We start from the raw sequence: 16,138 nt of genomic DNA, 5'->3' as shown, positions 1-16,138 counted from the left end.
ATATACTAACAAGTCCTATAACATCATACGAACTTAGTCGAATCCTCAAATCACCTAAAACAATGCTAAAACCATGAATTACGCCCCAATTTAAGCCTATTGAACTTTGGAACTTTTCATTTCTACAAATAATGCCGAAACCTATCAAATCACGTCCGATTGACCTCAAATTTTGCACACAAGTCATAAATGACATAACATACCTATTAAAATTTTCAGAATTAGATTTTGACCACGATATCAAAAAGTCAACCCCTTCGGTCAAACTTCCCAAAAATTTAACTTTCGGCATTTCAAGTCTAATTCCTTTACGAACCTCCAAAAATTCTTTCGAACACGGTCTTAAGTCCTAAATCACCATACAGAGCTACTGGAATTATCAGAATTTGAATCCGAGGTCATTTACACATAGGTCCATATTCGGTCCACTTTTCTAACTTAATATTTTTTCAATTATGAGACTAAGTGTCTCATTTCACTTCGAATTTCTTCTGGACTCGAACCAACTAACCTGATAAGTCATAAATCAATAGCAAGGCATAAATTGAGAAATAAATGGGGAAATGAGGTTATAATATTCAAAACAATCGGCCGGGTCGTTACAGATCTGGAGAGTCCTCAATTTCCATGGAATTTTCTCTAATATCAAAATTTTCGATCATCATTACACAAGTTCGAAAGCAATTTCATGCCTGAACTAAAACTTGATACCAAGTGGCGGCTATATTGGGACACCTTTTGGAATGAAATTTATCTGGCCGAGTTTTATGCCCTTACTTCCAAAGATAAAAAACATGTTTTACTTATTTTCTTCAGGGGATGGGCAGTGATACCCTTTTCTCTAGGTAGACTTTGATTTGCATTTATTATTTATCTTGATTAACATTTCTTTCTTTCTTCTTCCCCCCTCCCCCTCACCCCCCCGAAATTGACCTCCAACCTCAAATGATAGCGAATAATAATAGAACTAAATACATCCACAATCCAAAGCTTACATTTCATTTATTTATTGATGATGTAAAATAAAAGGAAAATAATTTTTTAACCAAGCTTAGGTAGGAAAACCTGTCAATTGTTAGAACATTGTCCCCCGAAAAATACCAAATGCCCAAATTCCTTACCGTCATTTGGTATATCAAAAACCCTGTACAGCTCCGTTGGGATCTTCAAACTTTGATACGGGCCCGACATCTCTAGTGTTGCTAGCAGAATTCAGAATGGATATTTTTCTACAATATGCATCTACCGCGGTATCCTGTGCAGGAAAATTGCTATCACCCATTGGAGGGAAAGTAGATACTGAACTAAATACCTCTCCATCCCATGTCGTCCCTGTTACAAAACCCTTTAATCCCGCAATGATCTTTGGAGGCCAGAAACCAATTTGTGTAGAATCCCGACCATAAAGTAACCACTAATTTCCATTTTTTAAATCCTGGTCCAAAACTGTAAGTATATAAATAGATTATGTTCATAGACTGTACTTAAAAAAGATCATGTTCTTAATCACTTTTAGAATGAGATGGAAAAAAAGGTTCAATATGGTAATAGTATGTAACGACCCGATCGGTCATTTTGAGTATTCTAGTCACATTCCCCCATTTATTACTTATTTTATGTTTGTTCGTTATTATGTGACTTGTCGGGGTGGTTGATTTGGTTTCGGGGATGTTTTGGAATGAATTTGGACACTTAGTCCCAAGGTTGGAAGCCTAAGTTGGAAGAGTTGACCAGATATTGACTTATGTATAAATGACTTCGAAATAGAGTTTTAATGGTTCTGATAGCTCCGCATGTTGATTTTGGACTTGGAAGTGTGTACATATATCGATTTAGAAGTTCGTAGGTGGTTTTGGCTTGAATTGGCGAAAGTTGGAAAAGTTAAAGTTTGGAGAGTTGAGAAGTTTGATCGAGAGTTAACTTTATTGATACCGAGCTCGAATTATGGTTCTAAAAGTTTGAATAGGTCCGTTGTGTCATTTATGACTTGTGTGCAAATTTTGAGTTTAATCAGAGTTGGTTTGATAGGGTTCAACATCAATTGTAGAAGTTAGAAATCCATTAGATGCATTAGGATTGAATTGGGGTGCCATTTGTGTTTTTGATATTATTTGATGTGATTTGAGGCATCGACTAAGTTCATATGATATTTTAGAACGGATTGGTATATTTAGATAGGGTCCCCAGGCCTCGGGTGTGATTCAGATTGAAAACAGATTGAATTTTAGACTTGTGTTATTGATGATATGATCAGACGTGGTGCCACCACACCTGCGTGAATTTGACCACAAGTGCGGAGGTGCAGAAACTGCCAAGGGAGTAGCAGATGTGGTTTTGGGCGAGTTGGGGTGGTTGCGCAGGTGCGGGTAATATTCCGCACCTGCGAGATCGTTGATGCGGGAGGGTGGTCGCAGAAGCGGAAGAGGGTCTAGAGGGGCAGGTGTACAAAAGCGCAGAACTTTGCACAGAAGCGCACCCGCAGGTCCATGCTTGGGACCACATGTATGGTTGGTCGGGCCTTCAGTGGTTTCCGCAGAAGCGGAGTTTTGACCGCATAAGTGGCGAAATTGATCGCAGGTGCGAGAGGCTTGGCAGAATACATAAAGACGAGGGTTAGAGTATTTTCTTCATTTTTTAGATTTTTGGAGCTCGGATTGAGGCAATATTTGAAGGCGTTTTCACTAGATTTCAAGAGGTAAGTGATTTATGATCACTTTTGTCCATGTATTTTGAATACACATTGATTATTTTACCTATTTGTCATGAATCTAAGTTAGAATATGTGGATTTTTGAACCATATATTGGAGTGTAAGATTTGGGGATTTGAGTGTCGATTTGTGGTTGGAATTGGATAATTTTGATATGGTTGGACTCGTTGTTGAATGGGTATTCGGATTTAGTAACTTTTGTCGGATTCCGAGACGTGGGCCCATAGTTGACTTTTGGGGTTGACTTTTTGACATTGGTTAAAGAACTTAGCTTTATCGTATGGAATCGATTTCTATAGCTTGTATTGATTGTATTAAGTTTCTTGTGGCTAGATTCGAGTCGTACAGAGGCTGGTTCGCGAGGCAAGGGCTTGTTAGATTAGTGATATGCGCGGTTTGAGGTAAGTAACACGTCTAAACTTGGTACTGAGAGTATGAATCTCTGAACTACATGTTATGTGGTTGGTGGTGAGGTGACTCACATCCTAGGTGACGGACGTGTGGGTGTGAACTGTGGTAATTCTTACTCGGTTGATTCCGTAGTACTGTGTAGTTATCAAATCTTGATGTTATTCACGTAATCTCCATGTGTTAGAGTAATTGAGCTGCGATCCATGTTAGAAATCATGCTTAGGCTATATGCTTATTCTGTTGGGACCTACCGAAGTCATTTCTGCTGCTGAGTTATTTGCTTAAATTTCACTTATGTACTTAGTCACATTCATCATTTGCATATCATATCTCAGTCTCTGTTATCATTTATTGTTACATCATGTATCATTGTTTGGGCTGATTAGCATGAGATTTGTGAGCCCGAGAGATTGGAGAGATTGATGACTGAGTTGAGGCCGAGGGACTGATTGTGAGTGATATTTATGGGATCGGGTTGCACACCACAACAGACTTTATTGATTCATCATGGGATCGGGCGGCACGCCGCAACATGTCATGTTGGCTTATTTTATCGTTTGGGTAGGATCCGCGCCTCTGAAGTCTAACATACCAACAGTGAGTACAGGTACCGTTGAGTGCTGAGCGATTGAGAGAGCTGAGTGATTGATCGTGTTGAGTGAGGTTGAATACTCCGAGAGTGTGAGTACATTAGTTTATCACTGTGTTGCATTAAAGGTGAAATGCATATTTGACATTTAGACATAGAGATGTAACATTCCTCATGCTAGCTATATTTGGCATACTTTATGAGTATCGAGCCTGAACTGTTGAACTTGAAAGCATATCTACATTTCTGTACTGTGTACAAACTGATTATGATATTTCTCTGAGTTATTACTACCATTTTTCGGTTATACTTGTACTGTTATTATCTGGATTTAGACTGTACCTTTCTAAGCCCGTCACTACTTTCAGCCCAAGGTTAGTCCTGTTACTTATTGAGTACATTGGGTCGATTGTACTCATACTACATTCTGTACTTTCTATGTAGATCCAAGTACATCTGGACCCGGTGGTTGCTAGACTTTGAGTATTACCGTCTTGGAGACTTTTGAGGCAGCTACTTTGGCGTCTGCAGATCTCAACTCTTCTTCTTTATATTTTATTTAGCACTTTTCTATCTTTTTAGACAGATGTATTATAAATTTTGACTATGTTGACATTTAGTAGCTCATGTACTCGGTGATACCCGGAGTTTAGGAGATTTTGTAGTTGAGTCCAGTTGTGCTTATTGGTTATTTATGAGACTTTTCACTGTTAAGCTTAATAAATCATGTTTTTAGTTTAAAATGTGTAGTTATTTGTGATTGTCGGCTTACCTAGTACTATGATAGACTTCGTCACGACATGTTGAGATTTGGGTCGTAACAAGTTGGTATCAGAGCCTAGGTTACATAGGTCTCACGAGTCATGGGCAGGTTTAGTAGAGTCTTGCGGATCAGTACGGAGACGTCTGTAATTATCTTCGAGAGGCTACCGAACCGCTAGGAAACCTCACTTTCTTGGATTCTTGTCATGCAAATTTGTTGATTTTGGAAACTAAACTTCTATTATTATATTTTCTCACAGATGGTGAGAACATGTGCTACCGGATCAGGCAGATGACCACCAATACCACCAGCTAGGGCCACGGTAGAGGCCGAGGTGTAGCTCGTACAACATGCTAAAGCAACACCTATGGAGCCACCAGTTGCTCCAGCTCAGGAGCAGATACCAGATATGGTTGAGCCGGTGGAACCAACTCACTCACCAGATGTGCTCATTGTGATTCCAGGCCTTCAGGAGGCTTTGGCCAATATATTGACTATATGAGCAAGCCTTTATCAGGCGGTTTCAGTTCAGTCCGCACCAGCTATTTCTCAGGCCGGAAGTGGTGCTTAGACTCCTACCGCCCGTACTCCAGAGCAGGTGGTTCAGATACTTCAGACACCGGGGATACTACCTGCCTAGACGGTCAGTTGCTCAGGCCCAGGTGGGTCCACCTATGAGTGATGAGGAGCATAAGAGGCTAGAGCGGTTTGGGAGGCTCAGGCCTCCAGTATTTAGTGGGGCTTAGTTAGAGGATTCTTAGGATTTCTTAGACAGGTGCCAGCGGATCCTTTGCATGACGGGTATTCTAAAAACTAGTGGAGTCTCATTTACTACTTTTTAGCTATCGGGGGTAGCCTTCAGATGGTGGGAGACCTATGAGTTGAACAGGCTAGCCGGCGCTGCACCACTTACGTGGATGATTTCTCAATTATCTTCTTAGAGAAGTTTGTTCCACAGAACCGCAAGGAGGAGTTGCGTAGGCATTTTGAGAAGCTACGCCAGGAGGGTATGTTAGTGACCCAGTATGAGATTATATTTTCAGAGTTGGCTCGATCAAGTGATTTGGTTGGTTCCCATAGAGAGGGAGAGGATTAGGAAGTTCATTGATGGCCTCAACTATGGACTGCGCTTCGTCATGACTCAGGAGATTGCATCAGGTGTTAGGTTTAGACAAGGTGGTTGATATTGCTTGGTGTCTAGAGTAGGTTCACAACAAGGAGCGCGGGGAGAGGGAGTCCAAGAGGCCTCATGGTTCTGGTGGTTTCAGTGGTGTTTCTTCTAGAGGGCAGTCCCACCACAACAAGGGTCGCCTTTATAGGCTCGCTCAGGTGGCTCGTCCTATTCATCGTGGTGCATCAGCTAGCCATGGTTCATGTAATGCTAATCCGAGTCAATAATCTCTCAGTGCCCTCGTAGCTCAGAGTTTATCCCATGCTCCATCAGTTTTTCAGGGTTAATTTGTACCAGGCCCTTCTAGTAGCTATTTTGGTACTTGATGTCCGATTCAATCTCCACTACCATTGGCAGATTAGAGTTGCTTCTAGTGCGGGGAGTTTGGACATGTATGGAGGCAGTGTCCCTGACGTTTTGGAGGTCCAGTTCAGTAGAGGGGTCATGTTATGACTTTCACACCATTTACTTCACCACCCGCTCAGCCAACTCGAGGTGGGGCTCAGGCAGCTGGAGGTCGCCCTAGAGGGTGATGCCGATCAGATGGAGGTCAGGCTCGATTCTATGCTTTTCCTGCCAGAACAGAGGCCTTCGCTTCAGATACAGTGATAACATGTATTGTTTTAGTGTGCCACGGGGATGCTTCCATATTATTTGACCTTGGTTCCACTTATTCATATGTATCATCGTATTTTGCTCATTATTTGGATAAGCCCCGTGAGTCCTTAGTTTCCCCTGTTTATGTATCTATGATGGTGGGCGATTATATTATTATAGACCGTGTGTATCGATCGTGTGTGGTGACCATTGGAGGATTAGAGATGAGAATTGATCTCTTATTGCTTAGTATGGTTGATTTTGACGTTATTCTATGAATGAATTGGTTGTCCCCATGTCATGTTATTCTGGATTTTTACACTAAGACTGTGGCATTAGCAATGCCGGGGTTACCTAGGATCGAGTGGAGAGATTCTTTGGAATCTGTTCCCAGTAGGGTGATTTCATATATGAAGGGCCAACGGATGGTTGGGTAGCAGATTTTGTCATATTTATCTTTTTTGAAGGATGTTGGTGCTGATTCTCCTACCATTGATTCTGTTCCGATGGTGTGAGACTTTCTGGATGTGTTTCCTGCAGACCTACCGGGCATGCCACCCGACATGGACATTGATTTTGATATTGACTTGGTGTCGGGTACTCAACCCATTTCTATTCTTTCGTATCATATGGCACCAGCAGAGTTAAAGGAATTGAAAGAGCAACTTCAATAGCTTTTTGATAAGGGGTTAATTAGGCCTAGTGTGTCGCCTTGGGGTGCATTGATTCTGTTTGTGAAGAAGAAGGATGGTACTATGCGAATTTGCATTGACAATAGACAGTTGAACAAAGTTACAACTAAGAACAAGTGTCCTTTCCCGCGCATTGATGACTGATTTGACCAACTTCAGGGAGCTAGAGTGTTCTCTAAGATTGATTTGAGGTCTGGGTATCACCAGTTGAAGATTCAGGACTCTGATATTCTGAAGAAGACATTCAGGACCCGCTATGGTCACTACGAGTTCCTTATGATGTCTTTTGGGCTGACCAATACCCCAGCAACATTCATGCATCTAATAAATAGTGTATTCCAGCCATATCTTCGTTCGTTTACCATAATATTTATTGATGATATCCCGGTGTACTCACGTAGCCAGGAGGAGCATGCACAACATCTAAGGATTGTACTACAGACGTTGAGGGAGGAGAAGCTTTATGCTAGGTTCTCTAAGTGTGTGTTTTGGCTTAGTTTGGTGGTGTCTTGGGGCACATGGTGTCTAGCGAGGAGATCAAGGTAGATCCGAAGAAGATTGAGGCGGTTCAAAATTAGCCCAGACCATCTTTAGCTACTGATATTCGGAGTTTTCTTGGCTTTGCGGGATTTTATCGCCGCTTTGTGGAGGGTTTCTCATCCATTGTAGTGCGTTTGACTAGGTTGACTAATCTAATTCTAGTTTTGCCTTCAACATCGGGTTCTTATAAAATATATTGTGATACTTCTCGGATTGGTATTGGGAGTGTCTTGATGCAGGATTTTATAGTGATTGCTTAGTCTTCACGCCAGTTGAAGCCTCATGAGTAGAGCTACCCCGTTCATGATTTGGAGTTGGCAGCCATAGTTCATGCATTGAAGATTTGGAAGAATTTTCTCTACGGCATGTCTTGTGAGGTATTTACAGATCATCGGAGTCTTTCAGCACTTGTTCAAGCAAAAGGATCTAAATTTGAGGCAGCGGAGATGGTTGGAGCTATTAAAAGACTATGATATTACCATCTTGTATCATCCCGAGAAGGCCAATATGGTGGCCGATGCCTTGAGTAGAAATGCGGTGAGCATGGGTAGCCTTGCATACATTCCTGTTGGTGAGAGACCGCTTGCATAAGATGTTGAGGCCTTGGCCAATTAGTTCATGAGGTTGGATGTTTTGGAGCCTCGTCGAGTTCTAGCTTGCGTGGTTTCTCGGCCTTCTTTTTATGGTCGCATCAGAGAGCGTCAGTATGATAAACCCAATTTGCTTGTCCTTAAGGACACAGTTCAACACGGTGATTCAAAGGAGGTTTCTATTGGAGATGATGAGGTGTTGCGGATGTAGGGTCAGATTTGTGTGCCTAATATAGATGGGTTACATGAGCTGATTCTTGAGGAAGCCCACGTTTTTCGGTATTGCATTCATCCGGGTTCCACAATGATGTATCCGGATTTGAGGCAACATTATTGGTGGAGAAGAATGAAGAAGGATATAGTGGAGTTTGTAGCTCGGTGCTTGAACTGTCAATAGGTGAAGTCGAGCATCAAATACCGAGCGGTTTGCTTCAGAGGCTTAAGATTCCTGAGTGAAAATGAGAGCGTATCACCATGGACTTAGTAGTTGGGCTCCCATGGTCTTTGAAGAAGTTTGATGCTATATGGGTGATTGTGGACCGGTTGACTAAGTCCGCATATTTCATTCTAGTTGGGACTTCCTATTGTTCGGAGCGGTTGGCTGAGATCTATATCCGCGAGATTGTTCGCCTTCACGGTGTGCCGATGTCTATTATTTCAGATCAGGGCACGCAATTCACATCATAATTTTAGAGAGCAGTGTAGCAAAAGTTAGGAACACCGGTTGAGTTGAGTATAACATTTTACCCTCAGACGGACGGACAGTTCGAGCGCACCGTTCAGATATTGGAGGATATGCAATGCGCTTTTGTCATGGATTTCGGGGGTTCTTGGGATCGGTTTTTACCGCTTGCAGTGTTTACCTACAATAACAGCTACCAATTGAGTATTCATATGGCTCCATATAAGGCCTTGTATGGGAGGCAGTGTCGGTCTCCCGTTGGTTGGGTTGAGCCGGATGAGGCTAGGCTATTGGGTACTGACTTGGTTCAGGATGCTTTGGAAAAGGTTAAGTTAATTCAGGATCGGCTTCGCACGGCACAGTCTTGACATAAGAGTTACGCCAATCGAAAGGTTCATGATGTTGCTTACATGGTTAGAGAGATGGTATTGTTTAGAGTTTCACCCATGAAGGGTGTTATGAGGTTCGGGAAGAAGGGCAAGTTGAGCCCTCGGTATATTGGCCCATTTGAGGTGCTTGAGAGGATTGGAGAGGTGGCTTATAAGCTTGCATTGCCACCTACTCTATCGAGTGTTCATCCAGTGTTTCATGTTTTCATGTTCCGAAAGTATTTCGGTGTCCGTCTCATGTTTTCGACTTCAGCACGGTTCAGTTAGATGGATATTTGACTTATGATGTGGAGTCGGTGGCTATAGTGGAACGACAAGTTCGAAAGTTAAGATCAAAGAATATAACTTCTGTGAAAGTACAGTAGATAGGCCAGCCAGTCGAGGAGGCTACTTGTAAGACCAAGCGGGAAATGCAGAGTAGCTATCCACCCCTATTTGAGGCTCCAAGTATAATTCTAGACCTATTCAAGGACGGACGTTTGTTTCAGAGGGGGAGAATGTAACGATCCGACCGGTCATTTTGAGTATTGCAGCCCCATTCCTCCACTTATTGCTTATTCTATGTTTATTTTTTGTTATGTGACTTGCCGGGGTGGTTGGTTTGGTTCTGGGGATGTTCCGGAATGAATTGGGACACTTAGTCCTAAGGTTGGAAACCTAAGTTGAAAGAGTATAGTAGATGTTGACTTGTGTTTAAATGACTCTGGAATGAAGTTTTGATGATTCTGATAGCTCCCTATGGTAATTTTGGACTTAGGAGTATGTCCGGATATTGATTAGGAGGTCCGTAGATAATTTTGGCTTGAATTGGTGAAAGTTAGAAAAGTTGAAGTTTGGAGAGATGAGATGTTTGACTGAATGTTGACTTTGTTATTACTGGGCTCAAATTTTGGTTCTGAAAGTTAGAATAGGTCCGTTGTGTCATTTATGACTTGTGTGCAAAATTTGAGGTCAATAGGAGTTGGTTTCATAGGTTTCGGCATCGATTGTTGAAATTGGAAATCTATTAGTTTCAATAGGGTTGAATTGGAGTGTGATTTGTGTTTTTGATGTTATATGATGTGGTTTGAGGTCTTGAGTAAGTTTGTATGATGTTTTAGGATGGGTTGGTATATTTGGATGGGGTCCCAGAGGCCTCGGGTGTGATTTGAAATGAAATCGGATAGAAATTTTGGACTTGTGAATTTCTGGTATGTTTAGATCTGGTGTCACCGCAGAAGCGGCCAAGGGGTCGCAGATGCGTTTCTGGGCGAGTTGGAATGGTTGCACAGGTGCGAGGGATTTTCCGCACATGTGAGGTCGTAGATGCGGATGTGTGGTCGCAAGTGCGGACTGGAGTGAAGGCTGCAATCTCGCAGAAGTGGATGAGGTTCCGTAGAAGCGAAAGCGCTTTTGCGATGAGGAGTCTGCAGGTGCGGAGTTTGGGAGCTTGGCCTGGATGCGCAGATGGGGACGCGGGGCTGCATGACCAGTCTCGCAGGTGCAAGCTTTTGGCCGCAGAAGCAGCAGGTCGGGGGTCTTGTGTTTTTCTGTGGATGCGGATTTTTAACTGCAAGAGCAGTACCGCAGAAGCGGTTAATTGGACCGTAGAAGCGGAACAACTGACAAAATACATAAAGGCGAGGGTTAGAGTAATTTCTTCAATTTTGGACTTTGGGAACTCGGATTGAGGGAATTTTTGGAAGGGTTTTAACTAGATTTCAAGAGGTAAGCAACATTTAATCATTTTTATCTATTAATATTGAATACCCATTGAATTTCCCACATAGATTGGGTGTTTTTGAGGTAAAATTTGGGGATTTTAGACTCATGTACTGGAGAGTAAGATTTGGGGATTTGAGTATCGATTTGTGGTCGAAATTTGATAATTTTTGTATGGTTGGACTCGTTGTTGAATGAGTATTCGAATTTTGTAAATTTTGTCAAGTTTCGAGATGTGGTCCCGATGTTAACCTTTTGTGTTGACTTTTTGACTTTGGTTAAAGAACTTAGCTTTATCGTATGGAATCAATTCCTATAGCTTGTATTGATTGTATTAAGTTGATTGTGGTTAGATTCGAGTTGTTCGGAGGCCTATTCGCGAGGAAAGGGCTTGTATGAGTAGGAATTTGCGCGGTTTGAGGTAAGTAACACCTCTAAACTTAGTACTGAGGGTATGAATCCCTGAACTACATGTTATATGGTTGGTGTTGAGGTGACACACATACTAGGTGACGGGCGTGCACCACGGTAATTGTGACTCGGTTGATTCTGTGGTATTGTGAAGTGATCTAAACTTGTTTCTATCCATGAAATTTCTACGTGTTAGAGTAATTGAGCTGTGATCCATGTTAGATATCACGCTTAGGCTATGTACTTATTCTGTTGGGACCTACTGAGGTCATTTATTTTATTGAGTTATTTGCTTAAATTGCCACTTTGTACTCATTCGCATTCATCATTTGCATATCATATCTCAGTCTCTGTTATCATTTACTATTACATCATGTTATCATTGTTTGGGATGATTTGGTATGAGATTTGTGAACCCGAGAGACTGGAGAGATTGATGACTGAGTTGGGGCCTGAGGGCCGGATTGTGAGTGATTCATGATGAGATCTGGCTGCACGCCGTAATAGGTTTTATTGATTCATTATGGAATCGGGTTGCACGCCGCAACACATTTTATTGATTCATGATGTGATCGGGATGTACGCCGCAGTAGGTTTTATTATTCATGATGGGATCAGGCTGCACGCCACGACATGTTTTATTAGCGCTTGGGTAGGATCTGTCCCTTCGTAGTCTGATATATCAGCATGAGCACAGGTACCGTACACTGCCGAGTGATTGAGAATGATGAGTGATGAGTGTGAGAGTGAGATTGAGTACTCTAAGAGTGTGAGTACATGAGTTTATCACTGTGATGCATTACATGTGACATGCACATTGACATGTAGACATAGAGATGTAACATTCCTCATATCAGTTATACTTGGCATATTTTTTCAGTGTTGAGCTTAAATTGTTAAACTTGAAAACATGTCTACATTTCTATACTATGTACTAATTGATTATGGGATTTCATTAAGTTATTACTGTCATTTTTCCTGTTTTATCTGTATTGTTATTATCTGAATTTGGACTGTACCTTTCTGAGCTCGTCACTACTTTCACCCCTAGGTTAATCTTGTTGCTTATTGAGTACATTGGGTCAGTTGTACTCATACTATACTCTGCACTTCGTGTGCAGATCCAGGTACATCTGGACCCGGTGGTTGTGAGACTTGGAGCATTACCTGCTTGGAGACTATTGAGGTAGCTGCTATGGCATCCGCAGACCTCGACTCTCCTTCTTTTCAGTTTATTTAGCACTGTTTTATCTTTCTAGACAGTTGTATTAGAAGTTTTAACTATGTTGACATTAAGTAGCTCATGTACTCGGTAACACCCGAATTTTGGGGAATTTTGTAGTTGAGTCACAATTATTCTTATCGGTTATCTATGAGATTTTTCACTGTTAAACTTATTACATCATGTTTTCAATTGGAAATACGTAGTTATTTGTGATTGTCAGCTTGCCTAGTACTCTGATAGGCGCCATCACGATATGTTGAGATTTGGGTCGTGACACGAGGCCCGGGGGACCCTATCCAAATATAGCAACACATTCCGAAGCATCATACGAATTTAGTCGATGCCTCAAATCACATCAAACAACATAAAAAACACGAATCACATCCCAATTCAAGCCTAATGAAACTAATGGATTTCTAACTTTCACAATCGATGCCGAAACGTATCAAACCAACTCCGATTGGCCTGAAATTTTGCACACAAGACATAAATGACACAACCGACCTATTCTAACTTCCGAAACCAAAATCTAAACCCGTTAACAACAAAATCAACTCTCGGTCAAACTTCTCAACTCTTAGATGCATTATGTGATCTTCATCCTATCTTAAAATTAAATTTAAAATATATTACGTATTAGATACAAATAAAAGCACCAAATATAAAAGTTAATAAGCAAGGCACACTAAATCCTCAAGCAAGTGAAGCACTTGCTTAGGGCTAGCAAATATTTAGGCTCCAAAAGTTATTATTATTATTATTATTACTAGATGGGTGTGTGCCCGTGCAGTGCACGGGCTAATGCCCGACATTGTTAAGAAATCTCAAATGTTCCATTTAGTAGGGAAGACCACTTTTAAAGATGGGTTAGAGCACAACAAATTAAAATTTAAACATATCATTCGTCCAAAAGTAAAATTGTCTCTGTGTGACCTACAGATTATGTGTTCGAAACTTAAAAATACCCACTAATGCTTGTATTAGGGTAAGCTGTCTATATCACACTTCTTGGGGTACAACCCTTCTCCTGACCCTACGTAAATGCGGGATGCTTTGTGCACCTGGCTGCCCTTTTGTAAAGATAAGCCTACTTTCTGCAGCTGCAGCCTACTATAATTTGATTTTTATATTAGAGCATGTCAAACAAATAAAAATTTCACCTAGAGGGGGAGCAGCTACTTTCATAAATTGAAACATAACCACATCAACTATTTATAGAGTTTCCCTTGAATCTGGCTAATGAGAAGGAACATACACTACTAAAAATTCGACAAAAACCGACCAAGGTCGACCGACCAACTTTGGTCGGTCAAAAAACCGACCAACTTTGGTCGGTCAAAAAACCGACCAACTTTAGTCGGTTTTCTTTGGCGCAAAAATACGGAAAACTATTTTTGAGTCCCGCGAAATTTATATTTCAAGAAACCGACCAACTTTGGTCGATTTTTCAATTAAAATAAATAAAAATAAATATTAAAAAAATCGACCAAAATTGGTCGGTTAATTCGGCGGGTCATTTAAAAAAACCGACCTACTTTGGTCGGTAATTTTACTTTTTAATAAAACCGACCAACTTTGGTCGGTTATTTTCGTGCGAAAATACAATTAAAGAGTATAAATCAAATAAAAGACAATCTTAAAACAAAATGTACCAATGGTCTAGTAGTAGAATAGTATCCTGCCACAGTACAGACCCCGGTTCGATTCCCAGATGGTGAATCTTTTTATTACATAATTAAAATACCGACCAACTTTGGTCGGAAAAAACCGACCAACTTTGGTCGGTTTGTTTTGCAATATTTTTTTTTTGAATTTAATTGACCGACCAAAGTTGGTCGGTAATTTCCGACCAACTTTGGTCGGTATTCCTTTCCGACCACAAAAATACCGTCCACACGTAAATGGTCACGTTTTGGTCGGTTTTTGGCTATTATCGACCAACGTTGGTCGATTTTTTTAGTCGGTTTTTACCGAATTTCTAGTAGTGATAGCAACAATTGCATATAATTAATTATATGGTAGAGCAGTCGTTCTTAGACTTTTCCCATTCTTGTGTATTAAGTTTATCATCATTAAGCTAAAGATTTAACGAAAAATAAGTGCCTTTGATGAATCGAATTCCAGGATAAAATCTTAACTTCATATCCAATACCAGTAGGAAAAAGAGAAGCAGAACAAGTTTCCATCAATGTAAAAATCAGCAGCCCTTTAATTTATTCCAGAGCACAGACCACTATCTCTTCATACTCTTTATCAATAAAGAATTATAGATTTCTATAGTTTCACCTTGCTAGAAAAGTGATAACTTCCCTAACAAAGCCTCTCCAGAAAACCTTGAGACACGAAACACCATTCTTTTTTTAAATAGGAAAAGGGGTAGAGGAAGAACGTAGTAATTGACTCTTCAAACTGTAAGGCAACATGGTGAAGGAAAAATAAAAGGTGTAAATCGACGATACCAAACATTTAAACAAGTATCTTCATTCCACTTTTCCAGCCACGCCATTATCCTTCTGATTTTCTTCTATCTTCTCACTATTGTTACTCTACTCCTCCAAGTGCGCGTCAAAATCATTCAAATCTGCACAAAAATACCTTCTCGCTTTATTTAATATCTTGTTTTTCTTTTCCCTAGTATATTTATTATTACTACCAGATTCTAAATTGGTTAACTGTTTGAAGTTCCTGCAAAACTTCTGATTCTCATAAAATGAACTAACAAGGAACAACTGTCGAATCTCAAGCTCTCAAAAGGTACAGGTCCAATATCTGAATTATCAAACAAGTACCCAAACTATTGGAAGAGGTATTTGGAGATTTCTCTACAGTTCTTTTTTGAATAATAATATGGTTGATGGAAAAAGATTACCTAGATCAAATGAAGCCCCTCGAAGCAACCATTAATTCAGAAAAGACATCCTTCTACAATTGAGCTTCATACAGAAGTTAACGTCAATTCTCTTGGTGGAGCTTCCTTCTATCATTCGACCAAAAGAGCATAAAGGTTAAAACTGCTACCGAAAATAATATAGGGACTAAAAATAAAATTGCATAATAACTTGAGAACTAAAAAGATTATTTTCTTTTTTCATTAATTAATACCTAATACAGTTGAGAAAAGGAGAAATCAACTTAAAGGATAGCTCAACTATAGAGACCCCGTACAGTGTGAATCCAGCTATGTTTGTTCGTTTGATTCTGAATGCAACAAAGTGTATGGAAAGAGCACATGGAATAACTTTTGGCTATTGGCTTACCTCAAGTAGAAATATAATTATCACTCAAACTACATACGCCTAGAGAATTGAAAATTGTAAAATGACAGTAGCAAACTTGTTGTTGTATGTGAAAGAAAGAAAAGTCGACAAAACAAAAGAAAGAAAAATCAAAAAGAGATGAACTTATGATGTAAGCGCTTACATCGACATTCTTATGATATATGCGCTTACATCGGCATTCGTATGATGTAAGCGCTTACATCGACATTCTTATGATATATGCGCTTACATCGGCATTCGTATGATGTAAGCGCTTACATCGGCATTCCTATGATATAAGCGCTTACCTCGGCATGGCATTCAAATACCTATAAAGGGGGTATGCATTTTCATTTGCAAATCATCCCTTACCTTTTTCTTTCTCTCTTCAATTAATAAAGAGTTATTCTT

General features: G+C 40.4%; 1 long non-coding RNA gene across 1 annotated transcript; it reads right to left on the bottom strand.

The window, feature by feature from the left end:
* Positions 1-14,660: 14,660 nt before the first annotated feature.
* On the bottom strand, positions 14,661-15,474 carry LOC107826935 (uncharacterized). The gene is made up of 2 exons (XR_001657384.2): positions 15,340-15,474; positions 14,661-15,051 (listed from the first exon to the last, which is right to left on the bottom strand). It is a non-coding gene; the product is annotated as an uncharacterized LOC107826935 (long non-coding RNA).
* Between the last annotated feature and the right edge of the window lie 664 nt (positions 15,475-16,138).

Source organism: Nicotiana tabacum, chromosome 23 (genome assembly GCF_000715075.1).
Source record: "Nicotiana tabacum cultivar K326 chromosome 23, ASM71507v2, whole genome shotgun sequence".
NCBI lineage: Eukaryota > Viridiplantae > Streptophyta > Magnoliopsida > Solanales > Solanaceae > Nicotiana > Nicotiana tabacum.
Note: the sequence above shows the minus strand (reverse complement) of the source record. Positions and strands in the feature narration are given on the sequence as shown.